This window comes from Microtus ochrogaster, chromosome 10 (assembly GCF_000317375.1).
Source record: "Microtus ochrogaster isolate Prairie Vole_2 chromosome 10, MicOch1.0, whole genome shotgun sequence".
NCBI classification, from domain to species: domain Eukaryota; kingdom Metazoa; phylum Chordata; class Mammalia; order Rodentia; family Cricetidae; genus Microtus; species Microtus ochrogaster.
This window is the reverse complement of record NC_022016.1, coordinates 20,808,078-20,822,033: the sequence shown is the minus strand read 5'-3', so window position 1 is coordinate 20,822,033 and position 13,956 is coordinate 20,808,078. Positions and strand designations below refer to the sequence as shown.

The 13,956-nt window shown below is 45.6% G+C and overlaps 1 protein-coding gene across 1 annotated transcript in view; it reads left to right on the top strand.

Annotated features, from left to right (window-relative positions):
• Positions 1 to 9,776: 9,776 nt before the first annotated feature.
• Frem1 (FRAS1 related extracellular matrix 1) overlaps positions 9,777 to 13,956 on the top strand; it is a 152,423-nt gene continuing 148,243 nt past the window's right edge. The window contains exon 1 of the mRNA XM_005352752.3: positions 9,777 to 10,007. The gene's annotated coding sequence lies outside the window, so the exon portion shown is untranslated. The remainder of the gene's footprint in view (positions 10,008 to 13,956) is intronic.

The window sequence follows — 13,956 nt, the reverse complement described above, 5'->3', positions numbered from 1 at the left end:
CAAACAGTAAGCTTTATATACACTATTTGCAACAACCATCATGCATACTATTTGCAATAAGCTACATTTTGTTTACTATTTACAGTAAACTACACTGTGTAGACTATTTTTTATGTATACTCTGTAACAAGCAGTTTGAGCAAGTGCCCACCTAAGACAGGGCGTGTAGGACTCCATTAGACCACTTACATCCTTGGTGTTACTGGACGCTGTGTCTCACACATCAAAATGCCAAGTAAGGAGCCAGATCTGGTGATGTATACCTATCATCCCAGTATTTGGGAAGATGCGGTAGCAGGATCAATGTTCGAAGTCAGCTTGTGACTTCATCTCAACATATAAATAAATATGTAGACGAAACTCTAAGGGCTATTGTAAGAACCAAGACTTACAACATTTGATAGTGTACTAACAATAGTGAGGAATCAATTCTAGAGATCTGGCCATTTAAGAATATGAAAAGAGGCTGAGGACAACCTTTCAGATTGAACCTTCATCTGGTGATGGATGGAGATAGAGACAGAGACCCACATTGGAGCACTGGACTGAGCTCCCGAGGTCCAAATGAGGAGCAGAAGGAGGGGGAACATGAGCAAGGAAGTCAGGACCGCGAGGGGTGCACCTACCCACTGAGACAGTGGGGCTGATCTATTGGGAGCTCACCAAGGCCAGCTGGACTGTGACTGAAAAAGCATGGGATAAAACCGGACTCTCTGAACATGGCGAACAATGAGGGCTGATGAGAAGCCAAGGACAATGGCACTGGGTTTTGATTCTGCTGCATGTACTGGCTTTGTGGGAGCCTAGTCTGTTTGGATGCTCACCTTCCTAGACCTGGATGGAGTGGGGAGGACCTTGGACTTCCCACAGGACAGGGAACCCTGACTGTTCTTTGGACTGGAGAGGGAGGGGAAGGGGAGTGGAAGAAGGGGGAGGGAAATGGGAGGAGGTGGAAATTTTTAATAAATAAAATAAAATAAAGAATATGAAAACACAGGAAAAAGTATCACATTTAAAAAAATATACTGTGACAGAAATTGAGAGAAATAATAGTTTGGCAGAAAAACATGGGCTAGACCGGTTATAAAGCATTATTCCATACACCATGGTAGGGGTATTTAAAAACAAACAAACAAAAACTAGGAAGGCACTGTTCTAATGTGGTATAGAAAGAATACCTTGTAAAGTAATTTTTGACTTGAAAATTAGGGAGATGAAGTTGTTTGGATCCAGTTTTGCCTTCTGGATTCTCTGGTAATTCCACGATTAATCATAGTTGATGACGAGGAAGGGTCCACAGCAAATTTTATCCAAACAACTGCAGGTGATACACAGCTAAGTATCCCATCGGATCCAAGTCCAAAACCTCTGGAGAGGCTTCTGTTCCCTTCCTGGTAAATGAATGACTCACGCCAGGATGCTCAGGTGTCAGCACACATCCCAGGCATCAGTGAGCGCATCACCAATGCCCACTGAAATGCCCTGAAGGCACTAGAATAAGGGAAGCAGAGGGTGTCGGGAGAGCTCCATCATTTCCCAGTGACAGCGTTTGTGAGAGGAGGAAATTGGGTGCTATGAAAATGCTGAGTCAGTTGTCATTATCACGACTGTAAATCTCCAGAAAGAAAAGACCAAGCTACTCAAAGAACAGTGGGGTGGACGAATGTGCCAGAAGAAGCACCGATAGGTGCCTCATGGGAGACTGAGTCTGACCCAGAGGGTGAGTGTTCATCCGGACTGAGAGGGAAGAGCAAGGAGCCCTAAGAGTTACTAGGGAAGCAGATAAAAGGAATGTTGACAGTCAGCACACCCAGTGTTGCAGTCATTAGAGATTTCTGCAGAACATAGGAATCTGCTGTTTTTAGGTCAAAGTCAGCATCCTCAGCCAGGGACGTGGATCTTTCTCTCCTTTGAGTGGTCTCTACAATGATGCACTAGCTACCAGCTTCTAGCTTCTAGCAGCTTTCTTGAGCCAACAGGGTAAAGAGTAAGCTCCATGGCAAGTCGCCAAAAACCCTCCATGTGGTGGTTTGAGTAAGAATGTCCTCCATAGACCCAGATATTTAAATACTTGGTCCATAGTTGGTGTAACTGTTTGGGTTTAGGAGGTGTGGCCTTGCTGGAGGGATGCGCCACTGCAGGGCTGGTTTTTAGCTTTCAAAAGTCTCGTGCCATCCCAGTTCACTGTCTTTGCTTCCTGCCTGTGGTCTGAGACGTGACCTCTCAGCTGTTCCTACTGATGTGCCTGCTGCCTGATGTTGCAATTCCGTGAAGGGCTTTCATCCCTCTGGAACCATGAGCCCAAATGACTCTCCCTTCTCTAACAGAACTTGGTCACAGTGTTTCTTTACAACAATGGAAAAGGAGTTAATCTACTCCCCAAATCTAAACTTTGTCTCTCTCTTGTGACTTTTTGCTTTAAGCTTCAATGACACCTAACTCCTTGTAGTTTTCTGCTGGTAGCAAACTGCAGGCCTCTCAACTCTTGCCACTTTGCAGACACTACTAGTTAAATAACCTTTCTCCCTTTCTATACTTGCCTATTACTAGCCCTCATTTCTGAATGAGTCCTGGCAGGCGGGGCCTTTGGGAAGTTATTTCTGGATGCTCTCCTCATGCTTTGGTTGGCTAGGATTCCGGACACCTTTGTTCTTCCTATGCTTTCTGCATGCATGCTATCATTTTATTAACACGAGGTTACAAAAGGCCCTATTCTTGCAAGTCTGAGATATACTTTGTGCATGGCTACCCCTCAGTACTCCACTACATTTATCTTTCTTTCTTCTCCTCCTTCTTCTAGTCCCCATTGTTCCTCAGACACTTTTGCTTTTGATGAAGTCAGGAGACAGAAACTAATCAAGCAAGTTAAGAATAAGGACCTCAGTTGTTGTCCTTGACCAGGAGTCTTGGTCCTGTCAGAGACCAGAAATGCCAGAAATATTAAGGGCTCTGGTTCTTGATGTGGTTCCTAAATGATTTGAGGGTCTCTGTTATTGAGAGGAGAATGTTGCAGTAGCTGCAGATGCTGTTGAGGCTTTGGACTGTACCTCATTTCTCTGCTAATATAAAAAACGTAAGCATCAGCTTTGCTCGTCTTTGGGCCTCTTGTTCAAATGGTCATTGTGATCAGATCTTGATTATTTCAGCGATTAGAACATTGTATGCTATTGTCTCTGCCCTTAAGAGTTAATCCAACTGGAACTGGCACTTCCCCGGTAAAGAGCGCCCACCGGGAGGCTAATTTATCTAATGCCATGCTTTGGATATGGGAGGAATAATTACCGCTTTAATGAGATAATGTGCTCGTCCTTTCCAGAACCGCTCCCTCACACGCCTGCAGACTCTTGTAGAACTTTCACCATGCAGCATGTCTTAGTTAGGGTTTCTGTTGCTGCAAGGAAACATCATGACATAAAGCAAGTTGGGGAGGAAAGGGTTTTTGGTTTATACTTCCACATTGCTGTTCATCATCGAAGGAAGTCACACAGCCAGGTAGCTGGGGCGCACGGAGCTCTACTGTTAGCTTTCCTGCAGCACCTCCATGCTGATTTCCATAGAGCCTAGACTATTTCACACTCCCTTGGGCCACGCCAGTGCTCCCCTTTGCCTGCACTCTCTCCAGCACCCGTCCTTCCTTGTTTCCCTGATGTCTGCTACTCAGGCTGGAGTGAGAAAGGAAACTCAATGTATGTTTAATTTTGTATGTTTTTCTGATGACTAAGGAGGTTAACATTTCAAATATTTAAATATGTTTATTTGTACTCCTACTGTGGGTATTGTCTCCTCCTTTTATTAGTCCATTTGTTGTTTGAGTTGTTTTGGGTTTTGGTGGGTAGTTTTTAAATTAAGATTTATTTTCATTTTTGAAGTTGCAGGTGTGTAAATGTTTGGGCGGGGAGGGGGGGCAAGTCATGTGTGTGCAGGTGCCCATGGATGCAGGAAGAAGGTAGGGTTTCATTGGATCCCTCGAACCACACGCTTTACCACCAAGCTGCTCCTGCCCCTTCTCAACCAGCTCTGTAGTCATGCTGGGATTATAACAACATTCTTGAGAGCAGGTCCTGGTCTCAGTCATCCCTGCTGCTCTAGCTAGCAGTCGTCCCTGGCTTGAGGTCCATTAACCCCTAGGGAAGGAGCCAGCACCTTCGGGTTCTAGGGAGACACAGCCAGTGTCTGGTTTCAGCCTCATTTCTTCAAATAAATATGCAGCTTTGTTAATTGACTCCTGTATTTCACATCTAAGATAGTGAAAGCATCTTTTTGTTTTGGTTAGTGCTAAGTTGCTGTGATTTTTGTTTTTCACTGCCAGGGATACAATTTGAGACTTTGCTCATGAAAGGGATTGTCTATTGGGAGAACCTGAATTAAGATATTTTCCTAGAACCACATTTAAAAAGCACAGAGAGCCAGTGTGGCGGTTTGAAAGAAAACGGTCCCCGTAGGGAGTGGCACTATTAGGAGGTGTGGCTTTGTTGGTGTAGGTGTTGGAGGAAGTGTGTCACTGTGGGGGTGGGCTTTGAGATCTCCCATGTTGAAGCAATGTTATAGTTCACTTTCTGTCGCCTGTGGATCAAGATGTAGAACTCTCAGTTCCTTCTCCAGAACTATGTCTGCCTGAATGTTGCCATTGTCCTGCCATAATGATAATGGACTCAATCTCTGAAGCTGTAAGCCACCCCAATTAAATGTTTTCTTTAAAAGAGTTGCCATGGTCATAGTGTCTCGTCAAAGCAGTAGGAACCCTAACTAAGTCAGTAAGCAGACTCCCCGCTTCATGAGATAGGCTGAAGTATGTTGGGAAACACAACACAGCTCCTGGCTTTAAGCTCTCTATGTCACACAAGCATGGTTAAAATGAAGGACAACTTTGAATTAAACACATGCTGTGTTTGCTACATTTTCCTGTCAAAATGAAGATAAAAAGGATTCTTGATCGGCCTTTTATATTTCTAAATAAAATCAGTTCAATGCTAGCATTCTAAGCTTTGTTCAATTACTAATGAGAAAAATGCATGGCCAGTTTTAATGGCACATTTGTGTGAATGAGCATCCTCTGTGTTCTGCTCTCTGTTTTTTTTTTTTCTTTTTTCCTGCCAGTGTCAATTCCATAATTTCTTATTTACTAAAAGCTCTACCATGTAAAACACTAATATTTAGGATTATTTCTCTAGGAGTTAGTTGGTACAGGTATATATTAGTACCGTGGGCTTTTGCATGTTGATCTCATAGCTGATAAATACTTAGCAGGTAAATTAGTAATTCTAAAATATTATACACAAACACTTATTTCAGAAATGACAAAAGGCTTGTTTTTTCGAGCTGTCCTTAAGCATCATTTTTTTCTTATGCTATTTAGGTTTTTCTAGCCTGTGTTGAACTGTAGACATTGTAGTGATATACAAACTCTTCTGGTATTCTTGGTTGGTTGATGGTTTTCTGGGCTTTGTGACTTTCAAACCAATAGCTGTTGCTTTTTGTTGTATGTCTTTTCTCATTTTTATTGTGTTAGCATTTTGCTGATGATAAAATGCCCAGGAAAAAGAGGCTCCTAATCTTAGAGGTTTCAGCCCATGGCTTTTGGGCTCCCTTGATTTTAAGCTGTGGCAAGGCAGAGAGTATCATGATGCGGCAGAGGAATAAAGAGAAAGGGTGGGCAGACATGGTCTCAAAATCCCCTGTGAGAACAACTCCCTACAGACCTAACTACCTCGAGTTAACACCCGCCCTGAAAGGTTCCAGTGCCCCCCAGTAGTGTCACATGCTAACCACCAAGCATTTAACATGTGGGGTCTGGGAAGTATTTTCTCGTGGCCAACACACAGAGCTGTGGTCTAGAAGGGATTGAGACTGTGTCTCAAGCTGACAGCTAATTTGATGATGTGTAAGAGTCTCCCACATGGTCCTAGTTTTGGGGGCATGAAAGCCGGCTGACTGACAAGTCATGGAGAACAGCTGAAACTTGGTACCACGTGACAGGGTCAAAGTCCCCAAAGATGGCCCCAGAAAGGCCATTAGTGAATGTGCGGTCCCAGTCACAGTGGCGAGCACAGCATGTTGGAGGCGAGGTGCCAGAACACGATGACCATCACCGATAGCGGCAGGTATGAAGCAGAGCCCGCCTGAGCCTTGAAAACCCTATGAAATCTGGGTAGTAGAGCCTGAGAAGTAGAATCGCCTAAGTTCTTTGGAGTCCAGAAGATCCCGAGTTAGTTCAAAAAGTTGGATGCTGAATTATTTACACTGTTAGAATTTGGATTTCATTTGATTTATCACTGTGCCCCGGTTCTTCCTTGTTTTTTATGTTTTAGGAACCCACAGACTTGGGACTTTTATTGAGAATTGTGTTATTATTATTATGGAAGCTATACTCATGGGAACTGATGTTAGTGAACAGTCTTGCAATATATCTCTCAAAACTTTATCTTTAATGTACATAATATCAATTCATTATTTACTTGGACATCCTCGATGTATATTATGGCGTGGTCTTTAAAAATGATCCTGGAACTGTGGCTATAGCTCAGTTGGTGCAGTGATAGCCTGGCATGCAAAGGGCCTGGTATCCACCACCAGTGCCACATAAACCAGGCATGATGGCACATATATGTAATCCAGCACACTCAGGAAGTAGGGGAAAACCACAAGGTCAAGGTCATCCTGGACTACAAAGAATTCTAGGCAGGTCAGGGCTATACAAAACCGTTGAACAAAATTTCTTGGTTGTTGAATGTACAAGTCAATGGACATAACTAAAATGTAATACGCCCAGTGATACTCCAATTATTTTATTTATTTTCTCTGTGATTTAAATGGATTGGGTGTTTACCAAATATAAAATCTCATTTAGAAGATGAAAAAAAAAGAGAATTAGACTTTTAAAAAGTTTTAAAGACTGTGGGGCTTCTAAAAATTAGAATACATTCTTTATTAATATTAACGCAAGACCTTAGGAGCAAACAGAAAGGAAAGTCTATGACTGAAGAGAGATGAGTTTGGGTGTCAGGTTGACAAGGGGTCAACTGTGCTGCTTTCTGTATTGTCAGTTTGACACAAACTAGAAAAGGGAAGCTCAGCTGAGAAAAGGCCTCTGTCAGGTTGACCTGGAGGCAAGTCCATGTGGCATTTTCTTGATTAATGACTGGTGGGGGAGGACCCAGCGCGCTGTTGGTGGTCACGCATCTGGGTAGGTGATTCATGGGAGGCATAAGAAGACAGCTAGCTAAGCATGAGCCTGAAGGCAGCTCAGAAAGCATCGTTTCTCCCTGGCTTCTGATGTATCTCCTGCCTCCAGATTCCTGCCCTAACTTTTCTTCCTGACGGACGGACTGCAAACTCTAAGATGAAGTAAACCCTGTTCTCCCGAAGTTGCTTTTGATCACGATGTTTGTCAAAGCAACAGAAAGCAAACCAGGACACGTGCTTAATCTATATGAAAATATAGATTACAATATCTTCAGCAAAATCTCCAACTGTTGCTCTTTAGGCCAGCTAGTCCTAAAAGTCCTACCAGTATTGAAACCAGGAGTCCTCCTTAGGCTTGGCCTGGGGTCCTTAAAAGTCTGGAGAACTCCTCAGAGTGCTGAAGGTGGCAGTGTGGAACTGGGTCTCTGTCTCCCACCACTGACACGCTACTGTCCTGTGAGTGTCATTTTATATTTTTCTTATCATTCTAGCCAACACTAGAAATAAAATGCATTTTTTTTCTGACACTAACTTAGCAGCCGTTTTCAGAGGAACTCTTGGTTGTTTCTCTGACGGTTTTCGCAAACATCATGGCTTTGCATTTTAACTCACTCAAAGAATACCAACTGATTAAGATAAATGGGATTATTATTTCTACGGGCTCCAATTCTTTTGTGGATGATATAAGAGAATTATTTACATAAATAACACTTCAAATTTCGGAGTGGACCACTGTCCGTCCTGGACAATGTTCAGTTACAGCAAACCTGGTGTGCGTAACCAGCTTTTGAAGAATGGCCTTTCCCGCAGGCACCTGATGTATGCTGCTGTCTGTGTCTGCTTTTATCTTAGGATACTGAAGGACTTTTTCCCATGGAGGTTTTCTGAAGCATTTACTTGTGTTTCCGGGCGAATCCACAAGCCCCGTTCAGCCCTGACATAGGCAGAAGCACACACAAACACACACAGGCTAGCATTTGCGAAGTGGATTCTGCATTTCAACTAGCTGCACCTAAAACTGTCTTCATTTTTTCTGTGGTGAGCTATTCACAACCTGGAGAATCTTTAAGTCCGTTTGAAAGCAAAATTACCTTGCCCTGTTTCTTCTCCATCACCACGGTGGCTTGCTTTCTTCCCTCTCATGACAGCACAGGCTTGCTGCACTGCGGCTGTATTTGTTTACAGTGTTTATTTCCCTTACTTGCTTATTCGGGTTTACCTGCTTCCTCTCAGAGTCCTGCAAGAAAGCAGAGGCTTCTTGAAGATTCTAAATCTCCCAGGACTCTGAGTAAGTGCTTTATGCACCTTTATTAAGCAAGTTTCCACAAACCACACTTTAAAGATCAAAATTGTTTCCCTCTTCTTTTGTATCAGTTTTCATTTTTGCAATATTGACCTCCCCACGTTTCTTTCACTCCTCTGCTCATGTGCCCCCCCCTTCTTTTTTTCCACCCCTGCTTTCCTAATGAGAAAGGGGCAAGGCATGGCAAAAGTGTATCAACAGCACATCCATGTGGAACTGGATTTATCTATTTTTAAATCTGCACATTTTATTCTAATAAACAATTTGGTTCTTGATCACACTGTGGTACATGTATACTTATGTCCTGTTCACTCCTTCCCAGACCCTCTCTTGTCTCCCCAACTCCCAACCTCAAACCACCCCTGTGTTTTTGTGTCTTTGGGGTTTGCAGTGCCTTTTGCCTTGGGCTAAGGTTTCCGCAAGTCTCCACATGCTGTTTCCCAAAGTGAGGTCCTGCCCTGACTTCTCAATTATGACTCCTTGAGAAGTTCAGCCAGAAAGTGGGCTGCTTTTACTTCCGGGTGGGAACAAACACGGGGAGGCAGTTTCTTATATAGTCTCTAAGCCCTTTACCCACTGGGTCCCGAGATTAGACAAAAGATCTGCTTTTAAGAGAGGTTCACCTCTCCACGGGTCATGTACCTGAACTGGCAGCCGCACCAAGTATTTCATAAACGAAGAACTAAATGTTTTTTAAAGTTAGAATCCAGGATCTAAGATCCATTCTTGCACCTTTTACTTTAAATACCATGACAGAAGTTCAAAAGGGCCAGTCCCCTCCCCCACCCCCTCCCAAAGCTGAGCATGGCCTCTGAATTTAAATATCTACCTTTCGGAGCTGGAACTGCGTCCTGGAAAAGGGGTGCAGGGAAAAGTGTGTATAAAGAGTCTGTGTGAACGTGTATGTGAGTGTAGGATGAGCCTGCCTGTACGTGTGTCAGAGTGAATCCCTGCGTGTGTGTATGTGTGTGTGTGTGTGTGTGTGTCCTCACAGGGGAGACCGCCTCAGCTCAGCCAGCGGTGAGAGTGAGAAAGGAAGCTGGGAAGAGAAACGACCGACCTATTAACAAAAGCTCAGTTTTGTCCCTGCTGACCAGCTAGCAGGCTGAAGGGACCGGAGCCGAGGCTCCCCGCCAGGGGGGTCGGGCTCCCTGCGAACAGTCGCAGGCATCCTTGCCACGCCTTCCTTAACCCGCCCTTCTCTGGGGAGTGCAGAAACTTAGCGCTGGGGAAGTAAGTTTCCTGAGCCACAGCAGCGGCTTTGGAGGAGACCAGCAAACTGTCTGTGTCTGGGAATCTCCAAGTCTCTACCTATTTGTGTTGTGTGGCTTCATGGATTTTCAGTACCAAGAAAACCTCCTCAGCTTACTTGAAGGACTGGAATTTCAGCTCTCTTCCTTGACTGGATGTTTTCTCTCCCTCTTCCTCTGAAAACTCTTTAAACTCGGTTACCAGGTCAGAACCACCAGCCCTTCACTTCCCTGGGTGTCTAACTCTTGGCTTGGAAAGAAAACCACCACCTGTAAGTACCCGCTTCCGGTGCTTGTCTGCTCTTGACTCAAGGTTCTGTTAGCAGAGTGCCCCAGCGGTGGGCAGCCGGGAGCAGCAGTGAGCGGAAGGTTGAGGGGCAGCTTGCTAAACTTTAATTCTGCTAACTCAGAAGGCGGGCACTTGCGTGTTACCAAACCAAACGCCTCTGCGTGCCTAACTCTTTTGATTCCACCCTCAGGGCACTCGTAAGGAAAAAACCGTTTTACATTTTTGTGAGGATTTCCCTGAAGTTAAGAGGTTTTTTGTTTTGTTTTGTTTTCCTCTCAGCTAAAGGAAATGACTAAGAGAAAAGATACAAAATTAACAGGATAGGTAATATCCTCAGGGGCTAAGACTCTAGAGTATGGGTGGTCTCAGGAACTTTTGAATAGCTTGGTTACATTTGGATATGTTGTTTCAAAGTATGAGTCTTGTTTTTTAGGGATGAAAGGCAGTTGAGGAGGCAAGGAAATCATTGTTCTGAAGGGTGACCGGGGTTTAGGCTTCCAGCAGCTCATGAATGAGATTTGGTTCAGAGACTTCAGGGCTGGAGTAAGTAATTTCTGGGAGTTTTCATCCCGGTCACAGACATCACCTCTAAGGCATTTAACTTTAGTTTCTGGGGTTTGCTTTGTTCTGTTTACTGTGGCATTCAGTCTTGATGAGTGATGTGGCTTTGAAAGGAGTTTCAAGGGCTAGTTAGTGTTTATAGGTGGGGATTGTTGCTGGGGAGATTAACCCCTTCCGGGCTGCTTTTCAGACCCAAGGAAGGACTGGGTGCTCCTTAGGTGTCTGCTCTGCAAAATCATGGCCCTCCCTTGCTCTTCCGAAGCTGGAGAAGTTTCATGCTGGCATCCTGAGCCTGTCAGCTTGGCAAGTCTTTGGTGTAACTTCTAGCTGAATCTGCCCTTTCCGGTCTGAATTCTCAAAACTCAATATAGATAAGAATCTAAGCTGGTGGGTCATACATCTGTAATCCCTGCACCCAGGAGGCTACAGCAGGAGGATCACAAGTTTAAGGCCAACTTGGGCAGCGTAGCAAGACTGGAGAGAGAGAGAGAGAGGAAAGAGAGAGAGAGAGAGAGAGAGAGAGAGAGAGAGAGAGAGAGAGAGAGGAGTCAGTCCCCTTTGGGACTTGGTGAAAAATAGTTTATTTACTCAGTGTTGGGACAGGAATCTTCCCAGGTCGATCTGATGCAGGTGATACTGCCTTTGAGTAAACACTGCCGTACACTGTTCTTGGCAGTTAAATTCTTTAAAGTCATGTTTTTAGTTAATATCAAACTCCGTGTCTGAGTAATAAGCCTGAGCTTCAGTTGATGCTAACCAGGACTCATGTGGAACATAAATTTGCCTTCTTGCCTGCAAACCAGGGCTTTCTAGCCTCTGTCCTCCCGTGCTGTCCCTGTGATCTGCCTTCCTGTGGCCACGAGTGACAGTGATTTGTGTGCAGGTACCGGGATGGCATCTTGCCAGATGCTGGTCTGCACAGCCAGCTTGCCCCTCAGGGCTTAGCCAGGCTGGTCTTGGACACTTGATCTCTGGGGGTGTTACTCGCTGTCTGGGGATGCTGCAATGCTGGGGCTGGGCTGGAGTGAGTTGGGCCGAATGAAGCCAGATTTCTTGGAAGAGCACAGGATCCTATTCCTAGAAACTAAGTATGTCTCAGGCCAACCTTCGGTGACTGAAGAGGAAGTGGCTCTTCATGCTGCAGTCCTCATGTGACAACAGATGAGAGCTAGAAGAGCCTGTAACCCAGCCTCGAGTTTGATGGCATTCAGTAGACAGCAACCTGGGTGTGCTTATCAAGGCCCCTTTCCCGCTCTGTCCTCCTCCAGGCTCAGTGCTAGTGTCTAAGGATTTCAAAATGACCAATAGAGATGGCATGGGCAGGGCCCTGGTGCTCACTGTGTTTCCAGTCTCAACTGTTGGCAGGAGTCTTAGGCTAGCACCTTCATGTTCTAACCGCCCCTTCCTCTGTTAGATCCACTGAGTTCCCTCCTTTCTCTTCCACGCTGGGGTCAAAGGCCAACCTTGCTTACAAGCTGCACACCAGTTTGGATATGATTCTAACATTGACTGACTCTGTCTTCTAAATGCAGACATAAAGTGTGAAATCTCGTAAGCATTTGTTTGCGGGGTAGGCCCAAGGGTTTATTTTACCACTTTTCTTTAAAAAAAAAAATCTTAATTGCATCTTCCAGATTTTACTCTCACAAGGGCCGGGATCACTAGTGTCTTCGTATCAGAGCGAACACCCACCCCTTACAAGGGGATCAAGTAGCTCCCTGGGAAGGCTGGCTCTCTGGGCCAGGTCCCACAGAAGGTCTCACCCTCTTATCTTGTCTGAATCTGATGTTGCTCACTCTTTGGAGAGCTGGGTGGTCTGAACAGGCCTTGTGGCTTCCATGGTGCACAGCTTGCAACCTGACCCCTCCACTCAGGAGGCTCCTGTGCATCTTGATGAGAGGCTCCCACAGAAGGTGCTGGGAAAACAAAAGGCAAACAAAGCCCCCGCTCCCAGATGGAATCTTGGTTGTCTGACTGCCATGTAGCTCCTTTTACCTCCGTGACAACAGCATTATTTCACAGGACTTGAAAACTTGGCCATTGAGATAGGGGAGTGCCGCGTGTTTTCCATGTAGCCTCCAGCAGCCTGAGACACTCAGTAGGTTGACTGCAGGCTGCGGGCTGGGATCTGGCAAAGTAAGCACACACCTAACACAGTGTTCCTTCCCCTCAGTGGAAAGTTTTCGCAGAAGGCAAACACATTTGGCTGTTTTGTTTGTTTGTTTGTTTTCCCTTTAGGTTTGTCTGTTTTCATAGGGTTGGTGATATTTGGGAATGTGTATTAAAAGATCCTCAGAAATGCTCCTTTCGGGCATCATTGGAAGGCTGCTCAGGTTGCAAGTCACTCTGTACTCCCAACTTCATTTTCCTGTCTGGCCCCTAGAGTCAGGGAGTAGATAAACATTCCAGGACTGACACCAGGCTTGCACCCTGGGACTCAGCTCTGCTTTCTATCAAATGCTATCAGCGGCCCAGTGGTTGGTTACAGATGCTCTGTCATCTTCGTTTAAGGAAACACACACACACACACACACACACACACACACACACACACACACACACACACACCTCTGTGTCCTGAGGCCCCTGCCCTGCCATCTCATCCCAGGGTCTACCTTCCTCCTTAGCAAAATTCTACCTTTGTTAACAAGAGATGGGTGGCACCTGCAAAGGGAGGAAGACTTCAGAAGGTGTAGAAATCCCCAGGGGAAGTTTGCCCCAAATGCGGAAACACTGTTGAACATTCCCTATCAGACCCCAGAAGCCTGGCTCGTCCTTTCTGTGAGTGCCCTGGGAGGACCCTCTTCCTGGACAATGTCACGCTTTGATTCTGTCTTATGTGGGTGTCCCGCTCTGTGACAACATAGTTGATGTTTCTCTTCCAGTCTATAAACCGAGAGATAACACTGATGGCACAGACAGCGGACATGTTACAAATAAGTCCCAACCCAGGCTGCCGTGTCCCTGGACCCGAAACTTCAATCAGGCCAGCCAGCTAGCCGTTTGGAGAGGGAAACAGAGGGCATTAATACCTTGCTGGACGTTTGTGCGTGGTCTTTGCAGTGATGAATCTTATTTGAGAGAGGGCTCGCACAGGTGCGAAGACTGGAGACGAGCAAAAAATGTGGCGAATTGTATAACATACTGGAGATGAAAAGAGAAAGAGATGGTTTGGTTTTCTTCCTGAGCCCTCTGACTGGGTGGGGCAGACACTAGCCCGCGACTGCCCTCTGACTGGGTGGAGCAGACCCTAGCCCGCCACTGCCCTCTGACTGGGTGGAGCAGACCCTAGCCCACCACTGCCCTCTGACTGGGTGGAGCAGACACTAGCCTGCCACTGCCCTCTGACTGGGTGGGGCAGACCCTAGCCC